Raw genomic sequence first — 13,383 nt, 5'->3', positions numbered from 1 at the left:
CATGTTTGTGTGTGAGTGTGCTTTTTAAAATAAAATATATACAGATAATTGGAAAAGACTCTGATGCTGGGAGGGATTGGGGGCAGGAGGAAAAGGGGACAACAGAGGATGAGATGGCTGGATGGCATCACTGACTCGATGGATGTGTCTGAGTGAACTCCGGGAGTTGGCGATGGACAGGGAGGCCTGGCGTGCTGCAATTCATGGGGTCCCAAAGAGTCAGACACAACTGAGCGAATGAACTGAACTGAACTGAACTGAATGCACACATATACATAGACCCCTTACCCTTCAATGTATTCTTTGGACTATACAAGTATTTTTGCAGTTTTCATTTCTTTTCTCACAGCATCCCTTTTCTGCATGGCCTTCAGAAGTAAAGAAACAGAATGTTTGGGCATTTCCTTTATAATAATTACATAACAAGGCAGAAAAACTTATTAGTATACTTCCTCAGGTTGGCTTTCCCTGTGGTAAAGAATCTGTCTGACAATGCAGGTTTGATCCCTGGGTCAGGAAGATCCCCTGGAGAAGGAAATAGCAACTGACCCCAGTGTTCTTGCTGGGAGAATCCCATGGACAGAGGAGCATGATGGGCTACAGTCTAGGGAGCCTCAGAGTCAGTCACGACTGTGTGATTAACACACAAAGGGAAATTAGAAGGAAAAAAAAAAACCCAACAACTTGGCACTCATAGATATAACAAAACTTAAGAGAGTAAATTTAAGTTAAAAAAAAAGAGTGAGTTATCTAAATTATATAAAGAGGTTAAAATCAAAATATAAATTCCAAGAAAAATAGAAGAGATACGTTCTATCTTCACAGTCTGACAAAACATTGGCAACATTTGGCTAAGAATTTGAGCTTTGCTATCACAGGTACGCCTTAAGCCCTAGGACAACTGGACCCTTTATACTTACCTTTCCAAAGAACATGTTTAGACCCCTCTTTAAGTTTTTATTTCTCAGGCTGTAGATGAAGGGGTTCAGCATAAGTGTGACCACAATGTACATCACTGAGGCTGTTGCACTTGAGTTTGAGCTGTGAGTAGCAGCAGAGCTAAGATACATCTTAAGCCTGTACAATAAAATAAGGAGACAACTGAGAGATGAGATGCACAGGTAAAAATGCTTTATTGTTCCCCTGACCTGATGAGATTCTGTGTATGAAGGAAACTTCCTTAGAATAAGAGTAAAGGATACACATGAAGGAACCATCAGCCAGAAACAGAGCTACAGATTACATCACCACATTATTGATAAAGGTGGCAGAACTGGCAAGTTGGATCATCTGACTGAGTTCACAGAAAAAGTGTGAGATTTCTAAGACGTTACAGAAGGTTAGTCACAACACCATTAAGTTTTCTAACAAGGAATGCAGGACATTGATGACCCAGGACACCAGCACCAGCAGTCCACAGAGCCGGGGGTTCATGATGACCATGTAGTGCAGGGGTGACAGATGACCGCATATCGATTAAAAGCCATCACTGTCAGGAGAAAGATATCCAGTCCAGCAAAAAAGTAAGAAAAAATGAACGTGGATGCACAGCCTTCATAGATGATAACTTTGCTCTGTCTCTGGATGCTCCACAGCATCTTTGGGATGGTGGTGGAGGTGAAACAGATGTCTACAAAGGACAGGTTGGAGAGGAAGAGGTCTGACTGGACAGCAATGATAATGAGTAGGTTTCCAAACACACTGATCAGGTGCATGGAGAGAAAAATAACAAATAAGAGGGTCTGCAGTTCTGATTCCTCTGAAAATCCCATAAGAAGAAATTAAGAAACTGCTGTTAGGTTCCTTGGTGCCATGTGGTGGTGTAGACTATGAGAAAAGGGGAAAATAACATGACTAATTTTCACACAAATTGGCATTACTGCATTGTTGAAATGCTATCATTTATATTTTACCATAAAGAAATTAATTTCAGTATTTTGTGCATGGATTTCATGCACTGTAGGGAGCTTCCTATGTCATCTCTAATTAGGTGTGTCAGTACAGGTGGCCATGAGGCATGGGATCCTGTCCCCATAGTCACCTAGGGTTCCATGACTCTTCCTCCTAGTTCCACACCTACAGTGACTGAGGTTGTTGAATCTTACCACACTGAACATGTCATGTGTGTGCATGCTAAGTCACTTCAGTCTGTTTGACTCTTTATGACAAGATAGACTATAGCCACCAGGCTCCTCTTTCCATGGAATTCTCCAGACAAGAATACTGGAGTGAGTAGCCACTTCCTTCTCCAGGGGATCTTCCCTACCTAGGGATCAAACCTGAGTCTCCTGCACTGCAGATGCATTTTTTACCATCTGAGCCACCACGAACATGCCATAGCACCCTTATAACCCCAGCTCCACCACCTACCATCACTCTAACCTTATGACATCATATGTCCCAGGAGTTCCCAGGTGCATCAGAAAATCTACCCACCCAGAGTACCAGGCAACAAGCCAGCCACACTGTCAGCAGCAAGGTAACAACAGTCTAAGAGACACCAGAAACAATAACTAAGTCTCAGGATGACACCTCTGATAGAGGCGATGGAAGGTGGAACGAGCAGAACAAAAAACAAAGGCAGTTCAGGCAGAAGAAATTTGTAATTGCTATACTGTCACCTACTGGACAATGAAAGTAAAACCTCAAATTTTTATGGTTGACCTTCTTTTGTTTATTTTTTTTTAATTTAATTTTATTTTTAAACTTTACAATATTGTATTGGTTTTGCCAAATATCGAAATGAATCTGCCACAGGTATACATGTGTTCCCCATCCTGAACCCTCCTCCCTCCTCCCTCCCCATACCATCCCTCTGGGTCATCCCAGTGCACCAGCCCCAAGCATCCAGTATCATGCATTGAACCTGGACTGGTGACTCATTCCATATATGATATTATATGTATTTCAATGCCATTCTCCCAAATCATCCCACCCTCTCCCTCTCCCACAGAGTCCAAAAGACTGTTCTATACATCAGTGTCTCTTTTGCTGTCTCGTATACAGGGTTATTGTTACCGTCTTTCTAAATTCCATATATATGCGTTAGTATACTGTATTGGTGTTTTTCTTTCTGGCTTACTTCACTCTGTATAATAGGCTCCAGTTTCATCCACCTCATTAGAACTGATTCAAGTGTATTCTTTTTAATGGCTGAGTAATACTCCATTGTGTATATGTACCACAGCTTTCTTATCCATTCATCTGCTTTTAACTGATTCTGAACCAGGGAAAGGTAAAAGCTGGATTTAGAAAAGGCAGAGGAACCAGAGATCAGGTTGCCAACAACTGCTGAATCATAGAAAAATCAAAGGAATTCTAGAAAAGTATCTTCTTCTGTTTCATTGACTATGATAAAGCCTTTGACTGTGTAGATCACAATAAACTGGACAATTCTCAGAGATGAGAAAATCAGACAACCATACCTGTCTCCTGAGAAACCTATATGCAGGTCAAGAAGCAACAGTGAGAATATTACATGGAACAACTGACTCGTTCAAAATTGGGACAGGAGTACTTTAAGGCTCTACATTGTCACTGTGCTTATTTATATGCAAAGTACATTACATGAAATGCTGGGCAGGATGAATCCCAAGCTGGAATCAAGATTGCAGGGTTTATTGTCACCATCTTTCTAAATTCCATATATATGTGTTAGTATACTGTATTGGTGTTATCAACGACCTCAGATATGCAGATGATGCCACTCTAATGGAAGAAAGTGAAGAGGAACTAAAGAATTTCTTGATTAGGATGAAAGAGGAGAGTGAAAAAGCTGACTTAAAACTCAACATTCAAAAAACTAAGATCATGGCATCCAGTCCCATCACTTTGAAAGGCCTGGCTGCGAGCCATGAGCTACACCGGGATTTGTGACCTCCAGAGGAGAAGATTTTGATCCGGGGCTAAAGACGAGGCTTGATCACTCAAAGCTTTCGTGTAATAAAGTTTTATTAAAATATTAAAGAGACAGAGGAAGTTTCTGATATAGATATCAGAAAGGGACAGAAAGAATGCCCCTCTTGCTATTTTTTTAGCAAGGAGTTATATACCTGGGAGAAGGCAGTGGCACCCCACTCCAGTACTGTTGCCCAGAAAATCCTATGGATGGAGGAGCCTGGTAGGCTGCAGTCCATGGGGTTGCTGGGAGTTGGACATGACTGAGCGACTTCACTTTCACTTTCCACTTTCATGCATTGGAGAAGGAAATGGAAACCCACTCCAGTGTTCTTGTCTGGAGAATCCCATGGACGGAGAAGCCTGATAGGCTGCAGTCCATGGGGTCACACAGAGTCGGACACGACTGAAGCGACTTAGTAGTAGTAGTAGTAGTAGTAGTTATATATCTGTTAACAAGTTGCTAGTCAAATAAAGAATCACCTCAAAACTGAAAGAGTTCCGCCAGGCCCCTCTCCTATAGCATGCATTTTAAGATAACATTGGCACAAGGTGAATTATCCCCACCATAAAACAATTGACATGAATCTTAAAGAAAGGTGGATTTCCAATTAAATAAATAGCTTCATGAGCATAGATTAGGAGAACATTTCCATGAGTAAGACATACTGGTTTGTTGGGCCATTTTCTGTTCAAGGTTTGAGTCTTAGGCTGAACCTTTTAGAAGAAAGGCAGATTCCAAGGCAAATACATAGTTCATTAACATAGCTTAAGAAAAACATTTCCATAAGAAAAATTCATTGGTTAGCTAAAGGTTTGAGAAAAGTTAAGTTTAGGGGGAACCAGGTGTCATCATAACAACAAAGATGTATGGCAAAACCAATACAATATTGTAAAGTAATTAGCCTTCAATTAAAATAAATAAATTTAAATTTAAAAAAAGAAACCTCCTTTTAATTTTGTATAGAGAAGGGGAAAAAAATCTGCCACTTGCAGTTTATTTCCTTCACTTGGGGGCACCTAGCCTTCCTACCTGTTACCCTCTCAACTTCATGGCTAATAAATGTGGGAAAAGTAGAAACAATGACATAATTTATTTTCTTGGACTCCAAAATCATTGTGGATATTGAGTGCAGCCATGAAATTAAAAGACCCTTGCTCCTTGGAAGAAAAGCTATGACAAACCTAGACAGTGTATTAGAAAGAAGAGACATCACTTTGCCAACAAAGGTCCATATAGCCAAAGCTATCATTTTTGCAGTAGTTATGTATGGCATTCCGTCCCACCACTTCATGGGAAATAGATGGGGAAACAGTGGAAACAGTGTCAGACTTTATTTTTCTGGGCTCCAAAATCACTACAGATGGTGACTGCAGCCATGAAATTAAAAGACGCTTACTCCTTGGAAGGAAAGTTATGACCAACCTAGATAGCATATTCAAAAGCAGAGACATTACTTTGCCAACAAAGGTTCATCTAGTCAAGGCTATGGTTTTTCCTGTGGTCGTGTATGGATGTGAGAGTTGGACTGTGAAGAAGGCTGAGAGCCGAAGAACTGATGCTTTTGAACTGTGGTGTTGGAGAAGACTCTTGAAAGTCCCTTGGGCTGCAAGGAGATCCAACCAGTCCATTGTGAAGGAGATCAGCCCTGGGATTTCTTTGGAAGGAATGATGCTAAAGCTGAAAGTCCAGTACTTTGGCCACCTCATGCGAAGAGTTGACTCATTGGAAAAGACTCTGATGCTGGGAGGGATTGGGGGCAGGAGGAGAAGGGGACGACAGAGGATGAGATGGCTGGATGGCATCACTGACTCGATGGACATGAGTCTGGGTGAACTCCGGGAGTTGGTGATGCTCAGGGAGGCCTGGTGTACTGCGATTTATGGAGTCGCAAAGAGTCGGACATGACTGAGCAACTGATCTGATCTGATCTGATCTGATGTACAGATATGAGAGATGGACCATAATAAAGAAGATTAAGCATGAAAGAATAGATGCTTTTGAATTGTGGTGCTGGAGAAAACTCTTGAGAGTCCCTTGGACTGCAAGGAGATCCAACCAGTTCATCCTAAAGAAAATCTGTCCGGAATATTCATTGGAAGGACTGGTACCGAAGCTGAAGCTCCAGTACTTACCATGTGATGTGAAGTCAGTCTTTCCCAACTCCATGTGAAAGATAGTGATGCTGGGAAAGATTGAGGGCAAGAGGTGAAGGGAATGAAAGAAGATGAGATGATCGGATGGCATCACTGACTCCATAGACATGAGTTGGAGCAAACTCTGGGAGACAGCTAAGGATGGGGAAGCCTGGAATGCTGCAGTTCATGTGGTTGCAAACAGCTGGACATGACTTAGGGACTGAACAACAAGTTCCCTACTTCAAATGCTCCAGTACAGGAACAACTCATCACACACTAGAAAGAAGTAAAGTAACGCTACCACAGAAAGAAAATAATTCCCCAGAAACAAAGCCTCAAAGCACAGGATATTGCATTCTGGTGTTAGTTGCTCAGTCATGGCTGACTCTTTGTGACCCCATGGACTGTAGCCCACCAGGCTCCACTGTCCATGGAATTCTCTAGTCAAGAATACTATTCCCTGCTCCAGGGGATCTTCCCAACTCAGGGATCAAACCAAAGTCTCCCACATTGCAGCCAGATTCTTTACCATATGAACTCAAAGTATCTGCCATGAAGAAACTACAATTTGAGTTCAAAGAATCTGCCATGAAGAAACTTCAGTTCAGTTCAGTTCAATTCAGTCGCTCAGTCGTGTCTGACTCTTTGTGACCCCATGAATCGCAGCACGCCAGGCCTCCCTGTCCATCACCAACTCCCGGAGTTCACTGAGACTCACGTCCATCGAGTCAGTGATGCCATCCAGCCATCTCATCCTCTGTCGTCCCCTTCTCCTCTTGCCCCCAATCCCTCCCAGCATCAGAGTCTTTTCCAATGAGTCAACTCTTCACATGAGGTGGCCAAAGTACTGGAGTTTCAGCTTTAGCATCATTCCATCCAAAGAAATCCCAGGGCTGATCTCCTTCACAATGGACTGGTTGGATCTCCTTGCAGTCCAAGGGACTCTCAAGAGTCTTCTCCAACACCACAGTTCAAAAGCATCAATTCTTCCATGCTCAGCCTTCTTCACAGTCCAAGGCTCACATCTATACATGACCACAGGAAAAACCATAGCCTTGACAAGATGGACCTTTGTTGGCAAAGTAATGTCTCTGCTTTTGAATATGCTATTTAGGTTGGTAAAACTTTTCTTCCGAGGAGTAAGCGTCTTTTAATTTCATGGCTGCAGTCACCATCTGCAGTGATTTTGGAGCCCAGAAAAATAAAGTCTGACACTGTTTTCACTGTTTCCCCATCTATTTCCCATGAAGTGATGGGACCGGATGCCAAGATCTTCATTTTCTGAATGTTGAGCTTTAAGCCAACTTTTTCACTCTCCACTTTCACTTTCATCAAGAGGATTTTTAGCTCCTCTTCACTTTCTGCCATAAGGGTGGTGTCATCTGCATACCTGAGGTTATTGATATTTCTCCCAGCAATCTTGATTCCAGCTTGTGCTTCTTCCAGTCCAGCGTTTCTCATGATGTACTCTGCATATAAGTTAAATAAACAGGGTGACAATATACAGCCTTGACGAACTCCTTTTACTATTTGGAACCAGTCTGTTGTTCCATGTCCAGTTCTAACTGTTGCTTCCTGACCTGCATACAAATTTCTCAAGAGGCAGATCAGGTGGTCTGGTATTCCCATCTCTTGAAGAATTTTCCACAGTTTATTGTGATCCACACAGTCAAAGGCTTTAGCATAGCCAATAAAGCAGAAATAGATGCTTTTCTGGAACTCTCTTGCTTTTTCCATGATCCAGCAGATGCTGACAATTTGATCTCTGGTTCCTCTGCCTTTTCTAAAACCAGCTTGAACATCAGGACGTTCACAGTTCACATATTGCTGAAGCCTGGCTTGGAGAATTTTGAGCATGCTATTGATACTTCACAGAATAAGCTTCTCTAAATTTAGACAGACAATCCATACAATGTGATAAGATGGGTTAAAATATTTTATAATGAGGGGATAAATTACAACTATTTACTTCAGATATAAATATGGAATTCTTAATGGTTTTAACTGAGCTTCCCAGGTGGTGCAATGGTGAAGAATCTGCCTGCCAATGCAGCAGACACAAGAGACATGAATTTGATCCCTGGGTTGGAAGATCACTTAGACTAGGGAATGGCAACCCACTCCAATATTCTTGCCTGGAAAATTCCATGGTCAGAGAAGCCCGGTGAGTTACAGTTTGTGGGTTCTCAAAGAGCACACACACTGAGCGACTGAGCACAAACACACAAACACACACACACACACATATACATGAGAAACCAAAGAGGGCACTGCCCAATGTTTTGGATTACATAAACAAAGTAGTCCCTCTTATAAAAAGGGAAATAAAATTTTGATAAGAATATTATGGGCTGTGTCCTTACAAAATGTCAATGCACTGACCAGCAAAGAGAACGATTCAAGACAGTTACCTCAGTCTCACTTATTGGAGAAATCTCAAAGTTGGGGTTGAGATAAGATGCTGGGAGTTTAGACTCTGGTAGGATTAGAGAATGGAGAAGAATTAATAAAAACTGAATTTGCCTGGCTTATAACCTGGTCTTCTGGGAACAGAGAATGAACAGGAAAAACAAAACAAAACAAAACAAAACTTTTTGTCCAGACTAAGTCCCACAGGGAATTCATGTGCCTGTAGTTCATTTATCAAGAGGGAAATGTACCTAATGAGCACATGTAAAGCATTGTAAATGTCTCCTCTGCTGCATCCCTGAGCTTGTACAGCCTGGGCGTGGAGTAGACTAACTGTTGCATTTGGAGTCCTAAGTCTGAGTAAAGAAGCAGTGCTTTACCCCCTCCTTCCTGCTCTCTCAGCTGAAGACAGAGCTTCAGTCTCCATTATCATCCACCCAGAAGGGATTCAGACTTCCATAAGGAGCCCTCTGTTCATAGTCCCATGCAGGTGAGTCTGAGACCTCAAAAGATACTGCTAAAAATGTTCAGATAAAAAGAAATCCAAAAAATGTACATTAGAAACAACTCATCCTAACTCAGTGTCCAGAGACCACTATGGCTGTTTGCTTGGTTGATTAAAATATCAATATATTTTATGATGCTAGAAAGACAAGTGGACATTGAATTCAATGACAATGTTCAGTGGAATGGAATGGAAGCCCAAAGAGAAGAGGGATGAGAGGCATAAAGTGTTTGAGTAAAAGTAGAACTTATGCCCAATATTTTATTAAATAATTGGGGTGAAAAATATTGTGCATGTGTGCTTTCTAAGTTGGTTCGGTTTTGTTCAACTCTTTGCAATCCTATGGATTTCAGACCACCAGGCTCCTCAGTCCATGGGATTTTCCAGGCAAGAATACTGGAGTGGGTTGCCATTTCCTCCTCCAAGGGATCTTCCCGACCCAGGGATCGAATCTGCATCTCTCACATTTGCTGCATTGGCAGGGAGGTTCTTTACTACTAGTGCCACCTGGGAAGTCCTAAATATATCGGGTATTAGCTTTGGAGTGATGCAGAATGAATTTAAGACATTCTTTTATGACTTTTATGGTGGGGATTTTTTTTTCTCACCAACTGGTTGTTTGCCATTTAGTTATTTTATTAGGTACAAATGTATTTGAGAGGAATTGTGAGTCTATATAAATTTTGTGTGGTCAAATCTAGCAATCATTTATATTATGTTTTATGCATTTCTAGTGTATCAATACTACAAAAATATAAGAAAGTGAAGTTCAAATTCTGGCTCTAACTGTGGATGACTTCGTCCCCCAGGGTACATCTAACAATGTCCAGAGTCTTTTATGACTGTGACATATTGAGGGCTCGATAAATGTCAGGGATGCTGTAAACATCCCACAATGCACAGGACAGACCCTCACCTCAAATAATGATCTGGTCTAGAATGTCAATTGTGCCAACTCTGGGGAACCCTGAATTAAAGAATACCTGTCTTTTGAATATTTATTGCTATCTTCAATTTTTTCCTTAAAATGTTGTAACATTTTCTTTACATTTCCTGCCAGAGAAGTTATAGAGGACTCCTAGTTCAGAAGCACTCAGCCTCAAACTGACAAATATATTTTCCACAGGAGAATGATATGAAAGAGATTCTGTGTTGGTTTCTCAAGTCATATACTAGATTAGAGCAAAACTTTGAGTATGTGGTCACCATTTTGATTTCCCTGTTATTATTTTATACCCATATATTACATGTCATTCTGTCTATAGTAAATAGACTTTCAAATACTTTTTTTAAACAAATGATTGCTTTTCAATTGACTTTTGGGGCATATTCTTGACCAAAAATTTTAAGAATATTTTAGTTAGATTGGTGGGTGAGTGGAAGGGAGATTATATACCAAAACATTCTATGAATGTAATATATCATATTATTCTTATTTGTAGGTCACTGTCAATGTAATTAATTCATATCAATGTCATGAATCATTACTGTTATATCTACTGCTCAATTAATTTTCAATACTTCATTTAATTTTTCTGATTACACTTGCTTCAGAATCATACTATTTAACCTGGTTTCATTCTCTTTGTCATATTTTTACTTCCTAGCTTTTCATTTTTCTAAATTACTTTTGGTACAAGTGCACATCTAGTCACACACTTGTGTATATAATTCAATGTCCTCAGATGACTAATACAAAGAACATTACTCAGTGATAAGAGTAAAATTGTTACACTGTGGGTAGGTTTTATATGGATGGACCATACAGATCATTAGTTGTTGGATGAAAAGCAGAAGTAGGACTAGAGTGTGCCCACAGGACTTATGGGAAAAGTGATAAAAACCCAAGCATAACAAAGAGATGATGTCACTCTTCGGGAAAAGGGAGAGTCTTGCCTTGTCTACTGTCAGACCTATAAAACCAATTAGTCAAATAGGTATTAAGCAACCCCAGAAAAATAAGTATTTCTGCCTGATATTAAAGAAGGTCAATATTCAATCCATATTTCATTATGCTTTCTATATATCCATTTGTGAAATGTTGGCTCAGTCCTTTTGCCGACTTTCTGTTGGGCTATCCAATCTTCAAATGTTTCAAATCATAAAGATATCACTATTTTATCATTTGAATAAATATTTTTGATTTGTTATTATTTTTCCTGGATATCCAGGAAAAAATAAATTAAAACAAACAAACAAACAAACAAACAAACAAAAAAACAGCACATGAAATGTCACCAGGACCGAAGAAACCTCTTTACCACAGTCTCTCAGGAGACATTTGAGTTTTTTAGGTCTTTATTCCCTCTTGTGTCCATTGCTCTCTCTCTTTCTACCCCCTCCCCAATCCCTCTTTGTCTCCTGATGTACACATATACTTTAAAATTCAAGTTTTGAGACAAGATAAATATATATATATATATATATATATATATATATTTATTTATATATATATATATATATATAGAGAGAGAGAGAGAGATGTACATACATTGAACAAGTTTTTTATTTTATATTGGAGTAAAGCCAATTAACAATGTTGTGATAGTTTCAGATGAACAGCAAAGGGACTCAGCCATACTTATACGTGTATCCATTCTCCCCTAAACTCCCCTTCCATCCAGACTGAGACAACGTGGAGCAGAGTTCCCTGTGTTATGCAGCAGGACCTTGTTGGTTATCCACTTTAAATATAGCACTGTGTTCATGTCCATCCCAAACTCTCTAACTGTCCCTTCCCCTCATCTTTCCCCCTGGCAACCATAGGTTCACATTCAACTACTTCTTAATGATCTTTAATACAAGTGTAAAATGGCCATACCAAAATTAAATTCCAAGTATATTGGTACCAAGAATACTTACAAACTGGAATTTTTGGATATCACTTTATATAACCTGATCTTATCAATGGGAGTTGTATCAAACTCTAACTTAATCAAGGTAGCTAGGGATGAGGGGTGAAAAACATAGAAGTAACATAGCTTAGATGGCCAGTGTCTACTGTGTGTGTGTGTGTGTGCCTGTGTGTGTGTGTGCGCATGTGTGTGCGTGTGCGCATGTGTGTGCCTGTGTGTATGTGTGTGTGTGTGTGCACGCATGTGTGTGTGTGCCTGTATGTGTGTGTGGTGCCTGGTGGAGTATGAGAAGTCCTCACAGCGGTTGTACTGAGTTCATGTATTCCAAGGTGACTCCAAGAATCTGCCTGCATTCAGGAGACCTGGGGCCAATCCCTGGGTTGGGAAGATCACCTGAAGGAGGGCATGGGAACCCACTCCAGTATTCTTGACTGGAGAATCCCATGGGCACAGGAGCCTGGCGGGGTGTAGTCCTCGGGGTCATAAAGAGTCAGACATGCCTGAAGCAGCTGGGCACAGCAAGGTCAACAAAAGTGATCCATTTAAACACATTGGACATCCCTGCAGTAATTTCATAAAGTACTAGTTACATGCAGTGGATGAAAGTCTTATGATTTGAAGTTTCAGCACCACCAGGGAAGTCACCTTGTTCCTCAGTGTCCTCTGACACCATCTCTCCTCATTCCCTCTTGCCCTATGCCCTCCCTACATTGGTTTCCTTTTTTCTCTTAAACTTGAACACTTTAAACAAGCACTTTCCTCAGTGCATTTGCACTGGCTATCCTCCCTGTCAAGCATACACTTCATCTGATATGTTCATGGCTCCTACTTTTTCATCCTTGAATCTAAAAAACAGCATGCCTTCTCTGCTCTTTCCATAAAACCTTTCAGGTTTCTTCATAGCAACAGTCAACATTCAAAAGTTAACATAAGCTATATATATACATATTCAATATATATTCACATATATATTCACATATATATGGACTTCTCTGGTGGCTCAGCAGTAAAGAACCCGCCTGCAATGCAGGAAACTCAGAAGACCGGGGTTCTATGTTTGGGTGGGGAAGATCCCTGAGGAAGACATGGCAACCCACTCCAATGTTCTTGCCTGGAAAACCTCATGGACAGAAGAGCCTGGAGGGCTACAGTGCATGGAGTGGGAAAGAAGCCCCTGAGCACACACATACCCACACACATATAAGACTTATGTTTACTTTGTGACTGGATTCTTAGAGATTTTGTTGTTTAGAACCCTATACTCATTGCCAAGACATCACCTGGAACATGATCATCACTCAGTTCATAATCCCCAAATGAATGAAAGTATTTCTTATGTGGAATAGATGACATCCCGGGAAAGAAGCAGCAAGTGGGACAACCTTGTCAGTTCCAGATGACACAGAAATTCCCTAAAGGGGAGCAAATCCATGAACAAAGCAGAACTTAGTTAAGCAAATATATTTAAATACAATTAGGCAAAATATAAATAATAGTTTTTCAATGATGTGAGCAATGTCTTTTTTTGTGAAAATTAGACATGATATTTTCCCCTTTCCTTTAGGTCACCTCCACCAC

The 13,383-nt window shown here is 40.5% G+C and overlaps 1 pseudogene; it reads right to left on the bottom strand.

The window, feature by feature from the left end:
* Positions 891-1,814, bottom strand: OR7A168P (olfactory receptor family 7 subfamily A member 168, pseudogene; annotated as a pseudogene).

Source organism: Bos taurus, chromosome 7 (genome assembly GCF_002263795.3).
Source record: "Bos taurus isolate L1 Dominette 01449 registration number 42190680 breed Hereford chromosome 7, ARS-UCD2.0, whole genome shotgun sequence".
NCBI lineage: Eukaryota > Metazoa > Chordata > Mammalia > Artiodactyla > Bovidae > Bos > Bos taurus.
Note: the sequence above shows the minus strand (reverse complement) of the source record. Positions and strands in the feature narration are given on the sequence as shown.